Genomic DNA, 23,517 nt, shown 5'->3' on the forward strand with positions numbered 1-23,517 from the left:
GTGAATACAATATAAAGGTACATATAGTGATAGGAAATATAAGCAGCAAAATAAATTAGATAGCAGTGTCTGGGGTACTATGAAAACAGAGTTTCACCATTATTTTTAGCTGAATGAAAACTAAAAAAAAAGACTGCCAACAAAACAAATAGAGTATATAGTTAAAATTAAATAATGTTATTAATTACAATAATAACTATCTTCTAATTAGTTTAACATAACCACTGTTTAAAATGTTATTTATATGATTAAAATGCATTAACTTGTACTGCAAAATGCAACACACACACTCACAGAGAGAAAAACATCTAATCAATGAAACAGATTCTTTAGGTCTCAGGAAGTTTCTGAACCTTGGATGCCCTAAGAAGTTAGCAATGCATATGAGTGATGGTTGAGGACTTTCCTATCTTGTTTCAGCTTAATATCCATTTTTGAGAAAATAAACATACTACTTGCAATCATGAAAAAAAGATACAAAAGCTAGCTAAAATAAAATCAGATTCTCCAAAATTTTATTTCAAGGTCATTAATCATGTAGCATAGTTCAGTTCTGTAGCTTTGACCTTGTACAGTGGCAAGATCTAGGTTAAGACTGCTTCTGAGATGGAGTCATGTTCTGTGAGTTTCTCCAAGGTTCATATTTCCTTTTGAATCATGTGATGAAGTTGGTTAAGAGATATAATGGAATTATCTACGCTATTTTTGCAACATTTCTGTAAGTTTACAATTAGTTCAAAATAAAAAGCTTAATAGTTTAACAAGGAAAATGGAAACATTTAAATATTACTTCCATTTATTCTTATCTCCAAAATAGATACTCATTTTTTGAAAATTTTAAGAGTATGTCTCAAACAAATATTCAGGGACTAGATGACAAAAAATAATTACAACACTAACAATAAACAAGGAAGGTCCAAGATTAAGCATAGAAAGACTCTGAGATAATCACCTCCCATAGACACACCAAATCTACACCTACATATTGAGCAATTCTGTCTGAAAAAGAACTGAGGGACAATTGCATAGCTCCTGCATAACAAAGTATAGAGGAACCACAAAGAGAATGGCAGGAGAGATGACACAATATCAACAGGAACCCCACCCGGGCCCATACTGCAAAACACATTAGAGGGAAAGATAGCACTGAGGGACCTATAAGCAGATTCACCTGCCCTAGACAGAGAAAAAAAATACAAATAATTTAAAGGGCAATTAGAGTATAAGAAAACTAAACCTATTTACTAACACTAGAGAATTTGCCAAATGGTGGGGGAACTGCTGGAGCTATCTCTGGGATGAATGGTGCTAGTGAGTGCCATTGCTTGCATTCTCCCATCACCTTGATAACACAGATGAGTGTAAGGTCTGGGTACTCTAGCTGACCTACTGCCTCAGTGAGTCCTAGACCCCTGAATCATACCAGCTCTAGCCATGCCCTAATGTATTCCCCCCCTACTCATTCATACCACTTAAGGTCTAGCCGTTCCGCCAAGGTGGTTCCAATGCAGTACACACCAAGACACCCCCAGGTATTTCACCAGGTGACACAGGGGAAAAAAAAACAATAAAAAAATCCACCCTACACCTGCTTAATCTCCAGCCATCTCAACAGAGTGTCCCCTGCACAGAATATCTCAGGAGGCAGCAGCCCATTCCCATTTTAGTGCCAGCCATCTACAAGGATAGTGCTGGAAACAACTGACCTATCTCTATTTTGGCTCCAGCTGTCTCACCATGGCAGCCCTGGTGAAGAATGCTCCAGAACTCACCTACAGCTTCAGCCCACCAAAGCCACCAGGCATATTCAATCTACACAGGGGACATTCCTATGTAAGTTCCTTCCTTGAAGACTGACAAAAGTAGCTGTTTCTCCTAATTCACATAAACAAAATGAGGAGACAGAAATATTCTATAAGTTAAAGATAAAAACAAGACTTTGGAAAAAGAAATAAAATAAAAGTAAGCAGTCTACCTGATAAAAAGTTCAAAGTAATGACTACAAAGATTCTCACCAGCTTTAAGGAACTAGAAACAAACTCCATAAGAAAATTTCAACAAAGAGATCATGAATACAAAACAAAAAATGAATCTGAGTTGAATACAATAACTGAGTTGAAAAATACACTAGAGGGAATCAACAGCAGATTAGAAGTTGTAGAAGAATGAATCAGTGATCTGGAAAGCAGGGTAATGAAAACCACCCAAGCTCAACAGAAAAAAGAAAATAGGTTAAAGTATTTTTATGACAGCAAGCATATTAAAATTCACATTCTAGGGTCTCAGAAGAGTGAAATGAGCGGAAAACTTATTTGAAGAAATAATAGATTAAAACTTTGTTAATCTGGGGTAAAGAAACAGGCATCCAGATCCAGGAAGCACAGAGAGTGTCTAACAAGTTGAACCACAAAAGGGCCAAACCAAGACACAAAATAATTACAATGACAAAAAGTAGTGATGAAGATAAAATCTTAAAAGTAGCGCCTGGGTGGCTCAGTCGGTTAAGCGGCCGACTTCGGCTCAGGTCACGATCTCGCGGTCCGTGAGTTCAAGCCCCGCGTCGGGCTCTGTGCTGACAGCTCAGAGCCTGGAGCCTGTTTCAGATTCTGTGTCTCCTTCTCTCTGTGACCCTCCCCCGTTCATGCTCTGTCTCTCTCTGTCTCAAAAATAAACGTTAAAAAAAAAAAAAGTAGCAAGAGGAGGCATCTGGGTGGCTCACTTGGTTGAGCATCAGACTCTTGGTTTCAGCTCAGGTCATGATCTTATGGTTCCTGAGTTTGAGCCCTGCATCAGGCTCACTGACAGTGCAATGCCTGCTTGGGATTCTCTCTCCCTCCTTCTCTCTCTGTCCCTGCCCCCTTCCTCTCAAGACAAATAAATAAATTTTAAATAGAAAGTCAACAAAAGAAAAACAACTAGCTACATATAAGACAAACCCCATAAGACTATTAGCTGATTTTCAGCAGAAATTTTGCAGGCAAGAAACAAATGGCATGATAAATTCAAAGTGTTGAAAAGAAAAAAGAAAAAAGAAAAAAAAAAAACCTTACAACTGAGAATAGTCTACAAGAAATGGTAAGGGGACGTATTTAAACAGAATAGAAAATGCCATAACCAGGAGCAAGAAAATTGTGAAATGAAAAAATTATACTGATAAAAGCAAACATGTAAATTAATCACTTTTAAAGCTAGTATAAAGGTTAAAAGACAAAAGTAGTGAAATTATATCTATAAAAAGATGTAAAATATGACATCATATACATAAAATGTGAAGGGGGGATTAAAAATGCAGGGCTAGGGGGCGCCTGGGTGGCTCAGTCAGTTAAGCGTCCGACTTCGGCTCAGGTCACGATCTCGCAGTCCGTGAGTTCGAGCCCCGCGTCGGGCTCTGGGCTGGTGGCTCAGAGCCTGGAGCCTGCTTCCGATTCTGTGTCTCCCTCTCTCTCTGCCCCTCCCCCGTTCATGCTCTGTCTCTTTCTGTCTCAAAAATAAATAAAGGTTAAAAAAATTAAAAAAAAATGCAGGGCTAGTTCAATAAGTTTAAATTTAAATGACAAACTGGACAACAGAAGAAATAGATACATTCATTGAAACATACAATCTTCCAAGGGTGAACCAGGAAGACAGGAAATCTGGATAGACTGATTACTGGTAATGAAACTTAATCAATAATAAATAAAATCCCAGCAAATGGAAGTCCAGGACCAAATGGCTTCACAAGTAAATTCTATCAAACATTTAAGAAAAAAGTTAATACCTGTGCCCCTATCCATCAGCCCTCTCATAAATTGGGAGTAAATTCCCAGCAGTGCTATTGCTGGGTCATAGAGTAGTTCTACTTTTAATTTTCCACACTATTTTCCAGAGCAGCTGCACCAGTTTGCATTTCCACCAACAGTGCAAGAGGGTTCCCATTTCTCCACATCCTCACTAGCATCTATAGTTTCCTGATTTGTTCATTTTAGCCACTCTGACTGGTGTGAGGTGATATCTCAGTGTGGCATTGATTTGTATTTCCCTGATAGCAGGGTTTTCAACAATAGGCAAATTAGGGAAAGAGCTTAAATGTCCATCAACTGATGAATGGATAAAGATGATGTGGTTTATATATATATAATGGAATACCACTTGGCAATGAGAATGAATGAAATCCTGCCATTTGCAGCAACATGGATGGAACTGGAGGGTATTATGCTAAATGAAATAGTCAGAGAAAACAGATATCATATGTTTTCACTCATATGTGGATCTTGAGAAACTTAACAGAAGTCCATAAGGGAAGGATGGATATATATATATGGATACATATATATACATATATACACATATATATATATATGTATACATATATATATATATATTTACAAACAGAGAGGGAGGGAGGAAAACCATAAGAGACTCTTAAATACAGAGAACAAACTGAAGATTGATGGGGGTTGGGGGAGAGGGGAAAGTGGGTGATGGGCATTGAGGACAGCACTTGTTGGGATGAGCACTGGGTATTGTATGGAAGCCGATTTGACAATAAATTATATTAAAATAAATAAACGAATACATAAATACATAAATAAAATATCATCAATTTAAGTAAAAAAAAGAAAAAGAAAAAAGAAAAATGTTAATACTGATTCTAAAACTACCCACCCCCACAAAAATGGATAAATTCTTCTAAATTCATTCTATAAGTCTGGCACTACCCTGATACTAAACCAAAAAAAAAAAAAAAAAAAAAAAAGACACTACAAAAAAATGACAGGTAATTATCCCGGCAAACAGAGATGTAAACATCCTCAACCAAATATGAGAAAACCAACAATATATTAAAAGGATCATTCAATATGATCAACTGGCATTTCTTCCAGGGATGCAAACATGGTTTAATATCTGCAAATTAATGTGGTACACTGCATCAACAAAACAAAGGATAAAATCATATGATTGTTTCAACAAATACAAAAAACATTTGATAAAATTCAATGTCTGTTCATGATAAAAACTCTCAATCAAGTGGCTATAGAGAGAAAATACCTCAATATAATAAAGGCGATATGCAACAAACCCACAAATAACATCATACTCAATGGTGAAAAGATTAAATCTTTTCTTCCAAGATCAGAAATAAGACAAGGATGTCCACTTTCACCACTTAATTTTCAACATAGGACTAGAAGTCCTAGCCACAACAAACATAGCAAAAAAGAAAATTTATCTAAACTGATAAGAAGTAAAACATGTCACTATTTGCCAAAGATATGACACTTGACACAGAAAACATTGAAGAGTGTACCAAAAAACTTAGAAGATATAAATTCAGTAAAGTTGCAGGATAAAAAATGTACAGAAATTGGTTGAATTTCTATATACTGATAACAAAGTACAATAGAAGGTAAGAAAACAATTCTATTTACAATAGGAATACAATATTCTTTTGTAGCAAAAGAATAAAATACGTAGTAATAAATTTAACCAAGAGATGAGAGACCTGTACTCTGAAAACTATGACATTAATGAAAAAAATTGCAACCCAAATAAAGGGAGGATATACTATGTTCATGAATTGGGAAAATACTGTTAAAATGTCCAAAGCAATATACAGATTCAATGTAATCCTTATCAAAATAATAATAGTACTTTTTACAGAAGTAGAACAAATAATCCTAAAATTTATATGGAACCACAAAACCTCAAATAGTCAAAGTTATCTTGAGAATAAAGAAAAAAACTGTAGTAATCAAAACACTATGGTACTGACACAAAAATGGACCCACAGATCAATAGAATAGAGAGCCCAGAAACAAACTCACACTTATATGGGCAATTAATCTATGAGAAATAAGGCAAGAATATACAATGGGGCAAATATGGTATCTTTAATAAAGGGTTGGGAAAACTGGACAGCTAAATAATGAAACTAGAACAGTTTCTCATATCATACACAAAAATAAACTCAAAATGGATTAAAAAACTAAATAGGAGACCTAAAACGATAAAACTAAAAGAAAGTATAGGCAGTAATCTCATTGACACTGGCCTTAAGAAACATTTCTCTGTATCTGCCTTTTCAAGCAAGGGAAACAAAAGCAAAAATACACAAATGGAACTACATTAAACTAAAAAAAAACTTTTGTAGAGAGAAAGATACCATCAAGAAAACTAAAAGGCAACCTACTGTTGCCTCAAATATCAGAGAACATATTTGCAAATGATACATCCAATGAGGGGTTAAGGTCCAAAATATGTAAAAAATGTCTACAACTGAACACACACACACACACACACACACACACACACACCTGATTTAAAGACGGACAGAGGACCTATATAAACATTTTTTTTTCCAAAGAAGACATACAGATGGTCAATGGACACATGAAAAGATGCTCAACATTACTAATCAAGGAAATGCAAATCAAAACCACAATGAGATATCACCTCAGACCTGTCAGAAATAGCTAGTATCAAAAAGACAAAAATAAGAAATGTTGATGAGCATGTGTAGAAAAAGAAAACCTCATGCACTGTTAGGAATGTACATTGGATCAACTGCTATGCGTAACAGTATAGAGGTTACTCAAAAAAGTAAAATTAGCAATGCCGTATGATCCAATAACTACACTTCAGGTTTTTTACCTGAAAAAGCAAGATCAGTAATTTAAAAATATATATGTCCCTCTATGTTTATTACAGCATTATTTACAATAGCCATGATTGGGGGCAACCTAAATGTCCATCAATAGATGAATGGATAAAGAAGATGTTGTGTATTTATACAATGAAATATTACTCCACCAGAAGAAAGAATGAAATCTTGCCATTTGTGACAACATGGATGGACCTAGAGGGTATTATGCTAGGAGAAGTATATCAGACAGAGAAAGACAAATACTGTATGGTTTCACGTATATGTGAAATCTAAAAAACAAAACACAAAACTACAAAAATAGACTCACAAATATAGAGAAAAAAACTGTCGCCAGTGACAGGTGGATAAATTGGTGAAATAGGTAAAGAGGATAAAAGATACAAACTTCAAGTTATAAATTAAATAATTCACAGGGATAGAAAGTACAGAATATAGTAAATAATACTGCAATAAGTTCTGTATGGTGACAGAGGGTAACTGTGATGATTGTGGTGAGCATTTCACGTGTGTGATTGTCAAATCACTATGATATACATCTGAAACTAATAATATTGTATGTCAACCATCTGCAATAAAAAAGAAAACATTTTGCTGTATAATAAATAATTTAATACTGTCTGTTTTGTAAAGGTATTTTTGCTACATAAATTCAATGTTATTAATTATATGAAAATTAGATTACATAATAAAAGGGTCAAAGAAAAATCTAAATTTACTAATACAGTGTGAAAGCTGGGGAAAGCAAACTCTTATATATAAAATATTTGTATCTATACACACATATGTATACACATACACAAATGTGTAAATCTATCTATATAGGGTACATACAAATTAATAACTTCCCATAACAAATATAGACTTAACATTACAATTATAATAAATAATAATACAATGCTATACAATAAAATATTTCACATAAGGCACTTATTTCAGTATTTAGGAAAAATACTTGAGTCACTGATAAAAATGAAAACTTAAAATTTCCCCCTGTAGACAATAAAACATTATTTAAAAGTTTATCTCAATAATAATATATAACATAGAGATCAAAAGAGTTTGTATCTCCCATCTGATGTGTTTGCTTAGGTGAAATAATTGGCCAGAAAGCAATACCTGATACTTTTTCAGATTCTATTCTTTCCTTCAGTTAATCATCTGACTTACCCTAAAGTGACATCAGTTCTTAAAGGAGACTATTTGATTTTGGCCAGTCCCCATATATTTATGTGGTGACACCCACCACTAAATTAGATGTACCTAATCAACTTAAGTAGAGAATGGTGAAATTGCTGGTGATATTTCAAATATAAGTTATCTTGGGAAATTTGCACATTCCTTAAGAATAAAGATGGCTAGATCACTGTATAGTGAACACTTAAAATTACTACAACAGGGCATTTAAACTGATGTTTTAATAATAGCCTAGGCACCAATTTACCTGTGATTAGCTTCAGTAAATATTAAAGAATATTGAGGAATCAAGGAAATAAGTTCATGATAACGTTTAGATGATTAATTCTGGTTTTTTCATCTATTAGAAATAATTGAAAATATGCCCTATTCCAAATTATAAAAAATATAACCTGCATAATCATATACTTGATAGAGATTTTATTCTTTCACTTTCTAATTACATATTGCTTCTGATCAAATTTAAATATTTATTTTACTTGTTCTTGAATACTTAATTCCTGAAAATATATTTTCAGTTATTATTACATTCTTCTGCTTCATATATTCAGAGAGTAACAGCAATCATAAGGCTTAGTTTGATTTGGTTTTCTGTCATAAGTGTCAGGTATAAAAAATACTTTACAGCATAGCCATAAAGTGTGTCAATATGATTAAAGTAGCAGTTGTTTTTGCTATAAATAGTATTCTGTAGCAGCTCACGAGTTCTGCAAATGACATTTACTCTACTAAAGTAATAAAAAGAATAATCACGAGGTAGAAAATTTACATCTCATAAGAAAAAAAGGTAAATTCTAAATTAATTTAGTGTTCAAACTTTCTATCTTTTTTTTCCATTAAAAATGTATTTGCTATAACAGAGGTTGCTATCTAAGAGATTAGTATTCAAAAAGTGCTCTGTGCTTACTTAGCTGTCTCAGCACTTTAGTGCTAAAGTTAAAAATAAAAAGTAATAAAAACCAAATGAGATTGTTCCATAGGTACAGCTGGTCACTATTATAGAACCATAGTACAAGCAGTATTGTTCACAAAGTGTTTCTAGCTCTAGACATTTTTTTACAAGTATTCCCAGTACTCAATATCTGATGATATGCTGATTATGTAAATCAGTCAGTTTTAGTAATATAGATATCTGTGTTAGAAATGTTTCCATGTTATTGAAATGGTCCTAGATAGATTGAAATTGAGTTCATCTAGAAAACAGAAAAGAAGAAAAATCTGGTCATGAGGTTTAGAATCTTTGATTACTTGTTGATGATGTTTTATTTCTGCAATGCATAAAATTGCATGTACAATGCTGATTCCGCCTACACTGAGACAGGAATTGCATTTAATTGGAAGTCATTCCCTCTGAAATTATTTCTAACCTTAGGTTAACAATTTCATATACTCTACTTGCTGGAGGGTATATCTTAGTTGCCTGATTAGATTACATTTCCTAGATACACCTTGGAAGTCACTGCATACTTAACCCTCTGGTGTTTAAATTATTTTGCAGAATAATGGACTATAAATAAGTATAGCTATTATGTTATATGCCATAAAAGAAAACTAGCAAACTGAGCACATTTTCCTGCACATATACTCAGAACAAAACTGATTTAAGATTTCCTCACAGTTTTTGTGTAGAATCTGTTTAAAAATGAAAATAGGGAGGGGAATGCATGAGGCATTATAGAATAATGAACCAAAGATAATTTTGGAACATTTTGGAGACAGATAGATAATAGATGGTATATAGATGACAGATGGAAAGAAAGAGGAAAGAAACAAATGCCATCTACAAAGCCAATGGAAGGATTTCACTTTCAGAAAGATGGAGGAAACATACTTTTGCACATTTCTCTCATTAAATACAACTAAACCCCCTGAACATTACATACAAAACCAGACTGGCTATGGATCTTGCAACCCAATGGAAGACACAGTGTTGAGGTCTTAAGTTTTGTTTTTGCCACGATTCCCATACTTTGTGCTGAAGAAGCCACAAACTCAGAAATGTCAATGGGAGCAAGTAATCCTTCAAAATTCCTGCTGTCTGTATCTAAAGGACAAGGAAAGGAACAGCTTTGGACAACAGAAAACTTCTAGAAAACTGTTAGACTACAGACAAACAACACAGCAAGTACTGGCCCCACCCCAATCCATACCACCAAAAGCTGAGTAGAGAGGCTAGATATCCACCACTTACAAAGATACAATAAAATTCCCTAATCCACCCTCACAGATGCCCAGGTGGTGTCGGAGAGAACTGTGAACTAAAGATACTGAAAGCAGTGAGAGAGAAACAAAACCTCATCAGTGAAGGAAACACAATTCAAATGAAAGTGAATTTCTCATTATAAATTATGGAGACCAGAAGGAAGTGATACATCAGTGTCCCTTTCTTAGGAACTGGCAACCCAGAGTCCTATATCAAGTTAAAATATCCTTCAGGAATGAAAAGGAAATCAAGATATTTTCAGATACAAAGAAACAATGAGAATTTGTTGTCAGAAAACTCACCCTCAGAGAATGATTAAGAAGGAATCTTGAGCAATAGAAAAAAGTAAGTAAAGGTAAATCCAATAGATTTTCCTTCTTTTGAGTTTTCTCAATTTTGCTTGGTGGTTAAATAAAAAAATTATAGCAATATTGAAGACAGTTACAAATAAGGAAGACCAAAGGCATAGTAAGAGACATAAGATTTCTACACTTTAGTAAAACTCTAAAATAATAGCAACAATCAATTCTAATATAATGTAATGCATACACACGTTGCACACATTGCATTTGATGTAATGTATACTTAAAACAATCCTTAGAAAAACCATAAAAAGAGAATTCTACAAAGTAATGAACCCACAGGAAAGAGAACACAGAGAGACTAAATATTTTTCTCTACAAAAATGGAGAAACAAACAGAAAACAAAAATTTAAGTGGCATAAAGGCACACCTCATTTTATTGTGCTTCACCAATACTGTACTTTTTACAAATTGAAGGCTTGTGGCAACCTTTGTTGAGCAAATCTATCAACACCATTTATCCAACAGCATTTACTCACTTTGTGTCTCTATGTCACATTTTGGTAATTCTTAAAATACTTTAAGCTTTATTATTATTATTATTATTATTATTATTATTATTATATTTGTTATGTTGATCTGTGATCAGTCATCTTTGATGTTGCTATTGTAATTTTGGGGGTTCCACAAACTGTGCCCATATAAGATGGTGAACTTAATAAATGTTTCATGTATTCTGACTGTCCTCCTGACTGGTCCATCTCTCTCCATCTCCTAAGGTCCCCCTATTCCCTCATATACAACAATGTTGAAATTAAGCCCAATTAATGACCTTATAATGGCCTCTAAGTGTTCAAGTGAAAGGAAGAGTCACACATTTCTTACTTTAAATAAAAAGCTAGAAATGATTAAGCTCTGTGAGGGAGGCTTGTTGAGAGCTGAGATAGACCAAAAACTAGGTCGTTACACCAAACAACCAAGTTGTGAATGAAAAGGTAAAGCTCTTGAAGGAAATGAAAAGTACTACTTTTTAACACATGAAAAGAAAGCAAAACAGCCTATAGCTGATATGGAGAAAGTCTGAATGGTCTGGATAGACAATCAAACCAATCACACATTCCCTTAAGCCAAAGCCTACTCCAGAGCATGACCCTAACTCTCTTCAATTCTATGAAGGCTGAGAGAGGTGAGGAAGCTGCAGAAGAAAAGGTGGAAGCTAGCACAGGTTGGTTCATGAGGTTTGAGGAGAGAAGCCATCTCCATAACACAAAAGTTCAAGGTAAAGCAAGTACTGATGTAGAATCTGTGACAAGTTATCCAGAATATTTAAATATAATGAAGGTGGCTACACTAAAACAAAAGATTTTCAGTATAAGTGAAAACAGCTTCCTAGTAGAAGAAGATGCCATCTACGACTTTCATAGCTAGAGAGAAGTCAATGTCTGGCTCCAAAGCTTCAATAAATAAGCTGATTCTCTTGTTAGGGGCTAATGCAGCTGGCGAATTTAAGTTGAAGCCAATGCTCATTGACCATTCCAAAAATCCTAGGGCTCTTAAGAATTATTTTAAATTTACTCTGCTCCTGTTCTAGAAGTGGAATAACAAAGCCTGAGTAAAAGCACATCTGTTTACAACATAGTTTACTAAATATTTTAAGCCCACTGTTGAGACCTACTGTTCAGAAAGAGAGAAAAAAACCACATTTCTTTCAAAATATGACTGCTCACTGATGATACACCTGGCCATCCAAGAGCTCTGATGAAGAAATTCAATGAGATTAATGTTATTTTCATGCCTAACAAAATATCTATTCTTCAACCCATGGATCAAAAAGTAATTTCAAATTTCAAGTCTTATTGTGGAAGAAATATAGTTGTCTCCCATAGATAATGTTTCCTCTGATGAATCTGGGCAAAGTACATTGAAAACCTTTTAGAATGGATTCTTGGAAGAAGTAAAAAATGAACATGAACAGGAGTTTGGAAGACTGATTTCAACCTCACAGATGACTTTGAGGGTTTCAAGACATCAGTGGAGGAAATAACTGCAGATGTGGTAGAAATAGCATGAAAACTAGAAAGGGAGCCTGAAGATGTAAATGAATTTACATCATGCAATTTCATGATAAAATTTCAAAGGATGAAAGAGTTGCTTCTTATGGATCAAAATCAGTGGCTTGTTGACATAGATTCTACTCCCAGTGAAGATGCTGTGAATATTTTTGAAACAACAATAAAGGATTGAGAATATTACATAAACTCAGTTGGTAAAGCAGTGGCAGAGACATACCTGGGTTGTAAGACTGGAAACTCCAGGTTTACGTCCCCAGTGAAGAATTTTTTTAAAAAAGATTTTATTTTTAAGTAATCTCTGCGAGCAATGTGGGACTTGAACTCACAACCCTAAGATCAAGAGTGGTGTGCTGAGGGTGTGCCTGGGGGGTAAGTTGGCTAGGTGTCTGACTTCAGCTCAGGTCATGATCTCACCGTTTGTGAGTTCAAGCCTCACATCGGGCTCTGGGCTGACAGCCTGGAGCCTACTTCAGAATCTGTGTCTCCCTCTCTCTCTGCCCCTTCCCTACTCGCACTCTGTCTCTCTCAAAAATAAATAAGCATTAAAAAAATTAAAAAAAAAAAGAGGGATGTGCTGAGCCAGCCAGGCCCATACCCTTTCCCCTGATGAAATTTATTTACATTACAAAGCAAGAGGACCTAGGACCTTCTCCTTATGTTCCTAAGGAGACTCTCAAAATGGGAAGGGGTGAAACATCAGCTGTCTCTCAATTCTAATAAACGCACAGATTCATTATTATTATTATTATTCCTTACCTATAATCCTGACCTGGTATATTAGGGTGATATCTGCTTCTCATCACATCACACTAGAGGGGGGAAATTATGGCATAGGAAAACTGGGGTGCATTATTTGCCATTAGTAAATAATAATCAGTTCTGTTTCAGAAACATTGTGCTAGTATTTAGGAAAATATTTAGATACAGATATTAAAGGACTTAACCTTAATTATCTGATTGTGACTATATTTTACATTGGGCTTCAATTTGATTCTTAGTTTTCTGGTTGCTAAAGTAAAATAAAATTATCCCAATTAACCAAAGGAAAATAAAATCTTACAGAGAAAATCATCTGCAGTCATATTTTTCCCTTTAAATTAAACCAAGTTTCTATTTCTTTTGAATGAAAGAAATTGTTTATCATACAAATCTTTTTATAAGAAAAATTGGGTAATATTAAAGAAATGCCTTTAAAGTTTTAAAATAGAGAAATAATAATACATCTATATTTAACTATGTGTAAGCATTTCAAGAGAGCACTGATGTAATATTTTATACAGTTTTGACTGAATTATATGAAAATAAACTAGAAAACCTCAAAATAATAATATTTTAGTGCTCATTCGTAAATGAAAACTTCTGCAAGACTATTTTAAAAGATGAATTATTTTTCATGATTGAATTCTTGATACATCTGTATGATAGATATACACTATGTAGCATCTATAAAAGTAACATTTTCATATCTCATATATTAAAAGTGAGGAAGGCAAGTATATATGTATGTATGTGTACGTATTTATGTATATACACATACATATATTAAATATATACATGTATATATGTATATGCAAAGTTATGAAACAGACCACAAGATCAACATCACTTCTGACACCGGTTGCAAATTCAGTGGTTGCTAAGATCACTCTTAGCTTTGTTAATTTCCTGGATGGGTTCACAGAGTTCACTGAAAGCAGTCATACTCACTTTTATGGTTTGTTATAATAAAAGGACACAGATTAATATCAGTGAAGGGAAGAGACCCATGGGCAGCGTCTAAAAGTTTCCAAACATGGAGTTTCCAATTGCCCTCTCCTTCCAGCAATTATGTATGACAAATGCATGTAGTTTTGGCAACAAGAGGTTACTCAGGACACATCATGGGTAGAGACTTTACCTGGACTTTATCACCAGGACATGGTTAACTGTCCACATGGCTGACCTCACCCTCCAGGCCATCTGGTGGTCCAGTTGATACAATAAGACTGGGATCCTTACCAGAAATCACAATGGTAGACAACTTAGTGTGTCCCAAGGCCCCCAAGGAAACAAGCACTTTTATCAGGCAGGATATTCCAAAATATTAGTGATTACCTCTCAGGAGCTGAAAGAAAAGGCCAGACCTCTCCTTGGGCAGGTTAAATTCTTTACTACATAGTATGTATGGATTTTTATATATAAAATTCCTGTATAACTTCATGTTTCCCAAAGATCTGGGTGATAGAGTATGCAGACTCTACCTTTTTTTCCCCCCAATAAATTTAGGACCAATGATACCAATAGCCTGCTTTAATAATTGAAAAGAAGATTTACACTTTTCTGTGAAATTGATACCATGTGTTTCAATATAACTCAACTGTTGGGACTTAGAACATAGACAGTCTTTATCAGCCTAACTTAGGTATTTATTTCAGTAAATGCTTGCCCAGAAAATGAGTCCACAAACCAATAAATAACTTTACAATTTGCTTCAGCAAATTCTTGAAAAGCAATTTATCTAGGCAAATAGTTTGCTCATCTGGGCAACAGTTGCCCTATTGGGCAATAAATTACACACTAAAAACAAAAAACAAAAACCCAAAACCGCTTGCTTTTCAAAAAAAAATAGATTTGCTCACTAAGACCCTTTTCTTCCTATGTTTGCCAAATCTAAACTTATAAATAAAATAAATTATTCATCTGAAAAATAAGTTAGAATTAAAAAAAGTAAAACCCCAATCATCCAATGTTCTGCATTTAACTGATGTAAGAAAGCTTCCAAATAGATTCAGATTACAAAATCATTTTAAATTGTGTCACAAAGGCAAAGTATATGAAGAACTTAACTCTTTTACATTCCCCAAACAATAAATTGAACTTAATGGTTTTTATTCCAACATATGCCTTCCCTTATCATATATGAGTCCATTGCTTTCTGCCTTTACCTTTCTATCTGATCTATCGGCTGACCCCCCTCCCCCAAAATGAAACTTCCAATGCCTAATTGCCTATTAAAGTTGAGTTATAATTAGAATAAAACAAGCCCCTTATAGCTTATTTTAAGACCTTGTCTTGGTAATAGGTGAAAGATATTGTTAAAATCCTAAAACCCAAAAAGATGAACATCAATTTATAAAAGAATTTAGAGTAGTTCTAAGAATGAATCTCACATGCATGTAATGGATTGTTAATGAAGAAAAGGAAGATCCTGATTTGAGAGACCCCATTTTGCATAAGGAACTAGGGTGGTTTCAAAATGCTAAAAATTCTCTATAATATCTTTGCATTCATGAAAATAGATTATATTTTAATACAGTCCTACAAGCAAAGAAAAGACTTCAGGAATAGGTTAATCCTTTTATGCACCAACCAGATGTACATTCTCAAAGCAGATGTGTCCAATCTTTGTCTTCATGTTTTGTAACTAGCCTTAACCAGAAACAGAGAGATTAAACTACATCAAAACTGTAACAGGAGATTGTCCCATTGCCAGACCTCCAACTACTTTCTGAACATTGAGAATAAAGTAGAATGAGACCCAGGAAAAACTGATGCTGATAGCCTTACAAACAAAACAATAGGTGATCCCTTCTGGTCATTACATATACAGGAATGTATGAGAGAAGAGAGCCTTTTAAGAAGGCACCAGCAGAAACTGCAAGCAGTTGTTTCTATAAGAAAGTGTCCTGTTCACTAAAAAAAAAAACAAACTGAAAAATAAACTTAAGCGGCTGATCAGTGAAGGTGATCTGAATGAGAATCAAGTGCCCAACTTTCTACTTTATCTTTAAATAATCATGGAGATATTCATCTAAATATTAAATAACAAGTCTACAAATTTTTGATAGATGAAGGTATGGGAATATGAAACTCAAACATCTGTCATTGTCACACAAGTTCTGCCTCAGAGTCTGCTTTCAATAACCCATGGATACTTCCCATGCCCCAGTCTATAATCTTTACATGAGTGTCCCTTTGCAACAAAAAAATGTCATTTATTTTTTGGAAAACACAACAATATACTGAGACACTTATGTCTATGGTGTTTACTGAGGCACTGTCCTTAGTACTTTTCAAGTATTAAGACCTTGAGGATCCATAGATTTCCCTGTAATTCTCGTATTATCCAAATATGCAAATGACCTCTTTGTATTAAATATGAGGGGACCTCTAAGATTGATTACAACTACCTACCTCCTATTTTAGCTCATAAAGAATATTAAACTTCCAATTCATGTGTTAATATTGTCAAAAGTAATAAATCCCCTAGGATATGGTTTATACCTTGGAGGTAAATTCTTATATCCCTTTATTCCTCTAACATTTCCATCCAACTTTCCTTTTACTACTAAAAGAAGGGAAAACTCACTAATGTTCTACCATCTTTCTGACAACTGTCCATTTTTCAAGTACATTTATTAAAATGGTCTTCCCTAGAAAATTCTGTATTTGAGGGACCATAGTCTATGATGTGAACAGGAAAATGTCAGGCATTATACAACACAACAAATCTGATTTCACCCCTAGAATAGGTCCCCTTACCAGATACAAACCTCAGTTGAGATTATAGAACTCACTCATCATTCACTGAGGTTGCTAAGCATGTGGAAATAAATAAGAAAGCTAATTGCTGACAGAAGCAATACTTTTGGAGTAGGCCATGATTTGGGATAATACAGAAACCGCAAGATTATTTGATCTCAGAAACTTAATTAAGAGTAAAGATATTTTGGGGGGCCTGAGTGACAGTCAGTTAAGCATCTGACTGGCTCAGCTCATGATCTATGGTTTGTGAGGTTGAGCCCCACAGGGGTCTCTCTGGTGACCACTCAGAGCCTGGAGCCTGCTTTGGATTCTGTGCCTCCCTCTCTCTCTGCCCCTCACCCACTTGTGCGCGCGTGCGCACGCTCTGTCTCTCAAAAATAAACATTATTTTTTTATAACGATTGAGTATATTTTAAGTGCTCTATTGCCTAGATGTATAAAGGTAAAGCCTTGTACAAAAGGGAGTAATACCTACGAAATGCCTCAGCTGACCTTTATACCAGAAAGGGAGCAATCACCAAAATCTACCCAGGTAATAAAGTGCTCTTTGGAGAGTATCAAAGAACCCATGATGGCTCAGCAATCATCTCCAAAATCAGAAAAGAAATATTTGGAAAATGTGGTTGTAAATAACATTATAATCTCTGGGGCCTTTAGGATAATATTTGATGACATCATAAGGGATCAAATGGAATCTTGCAAAAAAATTACCTCAAATTACCCACCATAGCCAAAACAAATCGCCAGTAGTATACTCAATCAACTTCAGCAATCTACAAAAATAGCTGAAAATGTTCCTGATAAATGTCTAATATGTAACCAAGATAATTTTGTGTACACGGTATATATGGAAAGAGTGCAAAAAGTAGGATTCTTTTAAATATCTCCAAATAGATTTTGTACAACCACCTCCAGGATGAATTTTGAAAACCAGAATCCTGATTATCATTTCATTATTCTCAAGATGGATGGCGGGTTCACTTTGACGAACAGCTATGGCTATGTTGCTAGCAAAACTATAGTTAGATTTTTATTATGATAAAAAAGCACATAACTTAAATCTGTCATCATAACAATTTTAAGAGTTTAGTTCAATGGTGTTAAATATGTTCACATTGCTATGCAACAGCTCTCTAGAATCTTTTAATTTTGCAACTTAAACTCTACCCATTGAACATTAATTCCTCCAGCTCTTGCAAATACTTATTTGTTTCCTTCATTACTTTACATATTTCATATAAATACACTCATAAAGTATTTGTCCTTTTGTGACTGGCTTATTTCATTTAACATATAGCCCTGGAGTTTCATCTACCTTGATGCATGTGACAGGACTTCTCTTTTTTAAGGTTGCATAATTCATTTTATGTATATATCACATTTTCTTTATCCAGTCACCTGTTGATGGACATTTATGTTGTTTCCACGTCTTAGATAATTGTGAATAATGCTGTGATAAACACAAGTGTGCAAATATCTGTTTGGGATCCTGCTTTGAATTCTTCTGGGTACTCAGAAGTTGGATGTTAGATTGTATGGTGATTCTATTTTACATTTTTTAGGAACCTCCATACTGGTTTCCATATGGTGTTTACATTTTACATTCCCCAGAGTGTATAAAGGTTTCCAATTTCTCTGCATTCTCAACAACACTTGCTATTTTTTGTTCTCTTGATAGTGGCCACCCTTAGGGTGTGAGGTAATTGGACTTACATTTCCCTAATGATTAGTAAAAGAGAACATCTTGACATGTGCTTAGTGGCCATTAGTAAATATTCTTGGGAGAAATATTTAAGTCTCACCTATTTTTAAATTGGGTTATGTGGATTTTGTTGTTGTTGAATTGTAGAAGTTCCTTGTGAATTCCTGACATTAGCTCTTTTGTAAAACTCCCATTAGTCTGTTTTTTAAAATTTTGTTGTCTATACTTTTGGTGTCATATCAAAAGAATCAAATCAAATCCAACCTCCAGAAGCTTTTAACCTACGTTTTCTTCTAGAGTTTTAATAGTTTTTGGTCTTATATTTAGGTCTTTAATCCATTTTGAGTTAATTTTTGTATAGGATGTAAGGTATGGCTCCAACTTCATCCTTTTGCATATGCATATTCAGTTTTCCCACCACCATTTATTGAAGAAACTGCTTTTCCCCATTTGCATTCTTGGCACCATGGCAAAAATCCCTGTACCATATTTGCAAGAGTTTATTCCTGCACTCTCCATTCTGTTTCATTGGCCTATATACACAATTTATGCCTATAGCACATCATCTTCGTTACTGTTTCTTTATAGTATGTTTTCAAACCAGGATGTGTGACACCTCCCAACTCTTCCTTTTTCAAAAAGAAAAAAAAATGTTGTTTTGGTTGTTTGGGGTCACTCGAGATCTCATATTAATTGTGGGACTTTTTTTTTCTATTCCTGCGAAAAATGACATTGAGATTCTGATAGGGATTGCATTGAAGCTGTAGATTGCTTTGTGTCGTGGGTAGTGTGGACATTTAAATAGTAAGTGGTATAATCTATGGTCATGTCTGTCTTTCTTTCTTTCTTTCTTTCTTTCTTTCTTTCTTTCTTTCTTTCTTTTTTTTCCTTTCTCTTTCTTTCTTTGGTTGTCTTTGATTTCCTTACCAATGGTTTGTAATCTTCAGTGTATAAGTCATTTAAGTCTTTTACCTCCTCGGTTATTCCCAAGTGTTTTATTTTTACTTTTTGGTACTATAGTAAATCAGATTTTTTTTCTTTATTTCCTTTTCAGATTAGTCATTGTTAAGGTATAGAAATGCAATTGATTTTTGGCTATTGATTTTATATCTAGCAACTTTGTTGAATTAATTTGTTAGTTGTACCAGGGCTTTTTATTGTTTGTTTGTGGTTGTGTGTAAAGTCTTTGGGATGTTCTACATATAATATATTCTCATATATGAATATAGATAAATTTAAATCTTCTTTTCTAATCTGTATGCCTTTTATTTCTTTTTCTTGTTTGATTGCTCTAAAACTTCCAGTATCATTTGGAATAGTAGTGGGAAACAAATGTGTTGCTCATTCATTCCTGATCTTAGAAGAAAAGGTTTCAGTCTTTCCCCATTATGTTAGCTGTGGGATTTTCATATAGGTGTTTATTATGTTGAGATAGTTTCTTTCTATTCCTAGTTAAATGTTTTCATCATGAAAGGGTGATGGATTTTGTCATATTCTTCTTCAGTTTCTAATGAGATGATTATATGGTTTTGTCTTTCTACTGATGTTATGAATTACATGGATTTTTATATATTTAACCATCTTACATTCCAGATATAAATCCCATATGTTCATGACATATAATCTTTTAAATGTGCTATTGAACTTGGTTTTCCAGTTTTTTGTTTAGGACTTTTCATCAGTATTCCTCAAGGATATTGGTCTGTAGGTGTTTTTGTTTTTTGTGGTTTTTTTGTTTGTTTGTTTTTGTTTTTTTCTGTTGTGTCTTTATTTGGTTTTGCTATCAGGGTAATACCAGCCTCATAAAATATGTTTGGGAATGTCGTCTTCTCTTTGAGTCTTTGGAAGAGTTTGAGAAATACTGCTGTTATTCTTTAGAAATTTGGTAGTGAGGCACCTGGGTGGCTGAGTCAGTTAAGCATCTGACTCTTTTTTTTTTTTTAATGTTTATTTATTTTTGAAAGAGAGACAGAGACAGAGCTTGAGTGGGGGAGGGGCAGAGAGAGACACACACAGAATCTGAAGAAGGCTCCAGGCTCTTAGCTATCAGTACAGAGCCTCAGGTGGGGCTTGAACTAATGAACTGCGAGATCGAGATCGTGACCTGAGCCAAATTCTGATGCTTAAGCCACCTAGCCACCCAGGCGCCCCCCCCCCCCCCCCCCCCCAGGCATCTGACGCTTGATTTCAGCCCAGGTCATGACCTCTCAGTGTGGGATCCAGCCCCACATCTAGCTCCATTGCCTGCTTGGGATTCTCTCTCCCTATCTCTGCCCCTCCCCCCATTCAAACTCTCTCACTTTCAAATAAATAAACGTTAAAAAATAGTTTGGTAGAATTCTCTAGGGAATCTATTGGTCTTGGACGTTTTTATATTGCCAGGTTTTGACTATTGCATCAAGCCCTTAAGTTGTAGTTTTGTTCAGATTATGTATTTTTCATGGCTCGATTTTTTAGGCTATATGTTTCTAGGAATTTATCCATTTCATCTAGGTTATACATTTTGTCTATAATTGTTAAAAATTGTTTATAGTAGTGTTCTACAATTTATTTCTGAATTTACTTATTTTTCTTAGATTGTTAAGGGTTTGTCCATTTTGTTGGTTTTACCAATTTTTTTCTATTATTTCTCCTCTATCATTTATCTCTGGTCCAATTTTTATTATTTCCTTCCTTCTGCTCACTTTGGGTTTAGTTTGTTCTTATTGGAGTGTCTTGGGGCATAAGATTAGGTCATTGATTTGATTCTTTCTTAAATTTTAGTATGTTTACCTCTACAAACTTTCATCTTGGTACGGCTTTTGTTGCATCTCTTTTGATGTATTGTGTTTCCAGTTTCATTTATCTTCAGATATTTTCTAAATTCTCTTATAATTTTTCTTTGACCCATTTGTTGTGTAAGAAGGCATTTCTAAATTTCCAAGTGGATTTTCCCATTTTCCTTCTATTTATTTCTAGTTTAATACCACTGTGGTCAGAGAAGATACTTTTTATAAGTTTCAATCTTTTAAAATTTGTTAAGACAAGATATTTTGTATAGTTTTGATATTCCTTAAATTTGTTAAATTTCGGGGCCTAACATGTGGTCCATCTTATATTTGCCTTTCCTAGGGAATTTCATATTTTTGTGTGGTTTTGTTGCTGCTTATCATCTTTTACTTTAGTAGAAAGGACTCTTTAGCATTTCTTACAAGGTAAGCCTCGTGGTGGCAAATTCCCTTAGTTTTTGTTTACCTGGGAAAGTCCTAATTTTTTCTTTGTTTTTAAAGGACAGTTTTAATGGATAATGTATTCTTGGTTGGCAATCTCCCCTGCCCTCCAGTACTTTGCATGTAACGTCTCATTCCCTATAGCCTATAAGGTTTCTCTTGGGAAATACTGATAATCTGAGTTTACTTATACATGAAAGTTCTTGCCTTTTCTTTTTGTGATTTTGACAGTTTGCTTATGACATGTCTTGGTGTAGCTGTTTTCAAATTTATCCTAGTTGGAGTTCTTTAAGTTTCTTGAATTTATGTGATCATTTCTCTCTCAGATTTGAAAAAAAATGAATCCATTGTTTCTTTAAATAAATTTTCTGCACCTTTTCCTTTCTACTCCCTCTGGGGCTCCCATAATGCATACATGGTTCTACTTGATGGTCTTCTATAAATCCCTTAGGATCTTTTCATGTGTCTTCTTTTTTTTTCTTTTTGCTCTTCTGCCTTGGTAAATCTGGAAGTCTTTCCTTCAAATTCAGATTCTTTGTTCTATCTGGTCAAGTTAGGTGTTGTTTCTGCTAGTAAAATTTTCAATTCAGTTATATTCTTTTAGGTCCAAATTTGTTTATTTTTAATAAATATTTTCTATCCCTCTGGTCATACACTCACTTTTTATACATTTTCCTGATTTCATTTAGTTGTCTATCTGTGATCTCTTTTAAATTGACTGAGAATCCTTACAATGGTAATTTTGCTTTCTTTGATAATTCAATTTCTGGTTCAACTTCTGGGATATAATATATTTCTTTGAATGTACCACAGTTTCCTGTTTCTTTGCATGTCTTATTATATTTTGTTGGGATTTCAGCATTTGAAGAGTCAGCCAAATATCTCAGACCCTGTGGTCTCATTACTGCTAGAGATTTGGAGACCTTTCAAGCCTTTTCTGGGTACATATTCTCTGGGCTTTTGGATGTAATCTCCAATCTGAAAAGGTTGCTAGTTTCTGCTCAGAAGGATCCCCCTGGTGTCTGTGATATTGCACCCTCTCTGGTCCTGTAGTAAATCACCATACTGGGATTACTGCTAGTCTTCATCTATGGTGCTGCAGACTCAAGTGCACAGTTAACATATTTGTTTTCAGAGACCCCAGCCAAGTGCCCAGTTCCTGTCAGTACTTGGATACAGGAGAGACAAAAAGTGGTCCCTTGGTTAGCCTCCCTAAATGTCAATTGGATGTACTTTTGACTTTCCTGCCTCAGGAAGATGTGAATTGGAGGTATCTTCCCAAATGTACTGCACTTAATGTGGGGTTGGAGGGTAGAAGCCTGAGAGAGTAGAAAGTGTCACAAATTTCCTACTGGGGATTTGATGCAATTAGTTTTGCTCTCACCTGGGATGTAGGAACCTTTTAACTGCTTTCTGAATTTCTCACTGACGTATTATATCAGAATGTTGTTGTTAATCCATGTCTCCATGACAAGGAGTGTCTAGCGTTTCATAATCCTCCATCCTGCTGATGTCACACTTAGATTTTGAGTTCTCAACTTGAGAATTCCAATCTATTACTCTAATGATAAGGGCAACCAGTTTGTTGAGACTGTATAAAAGAGCTTTGGAAATCCTTGTCTTATATAAAATATTATTGTTCCTCCTCCATTTTCAGGGAGAGCTAG

At 34.5% G+C, this 23,517-nt stretch overlaps 1 long non-coding RNA gene across 2 annotated transcripts in view; it reads right to left on the reverse strand.

Moving 5' to 3' along the window:
- Positions 1 to 23,312, reverse strand: part of LOC122230503 — a 45,793-nt gene extending 22,481 nt beyond the window's left edge. For both annotated transcript variants that reach the window (XR_006207492.1, XR_006207493.1), the window contains exon 1: positions 23,235 to 23,312. This is a non-coding gene — a long non-coding RNA (uncharacterized LOC122230503). The remainder of the gene's footprint in view (positions 1 to 23,234) is intronic.
- Positions 23,313 to 23,517: the final 205 nt, after the last annotated feature.

This window comes from Panthera tigris, chromosome C2 (genome assembly GCF_018350195.1).
Source record: "Panthera tigris isolate Pti1 chromosome C2, P.tigris_Pti1_mat1.1, whole genome shotgun sequence".
NCBI lineage: Eukaryota > Metazoa > Chordata > Mammalia > Carnivora > Felidae > Panthera > Panthera tigris.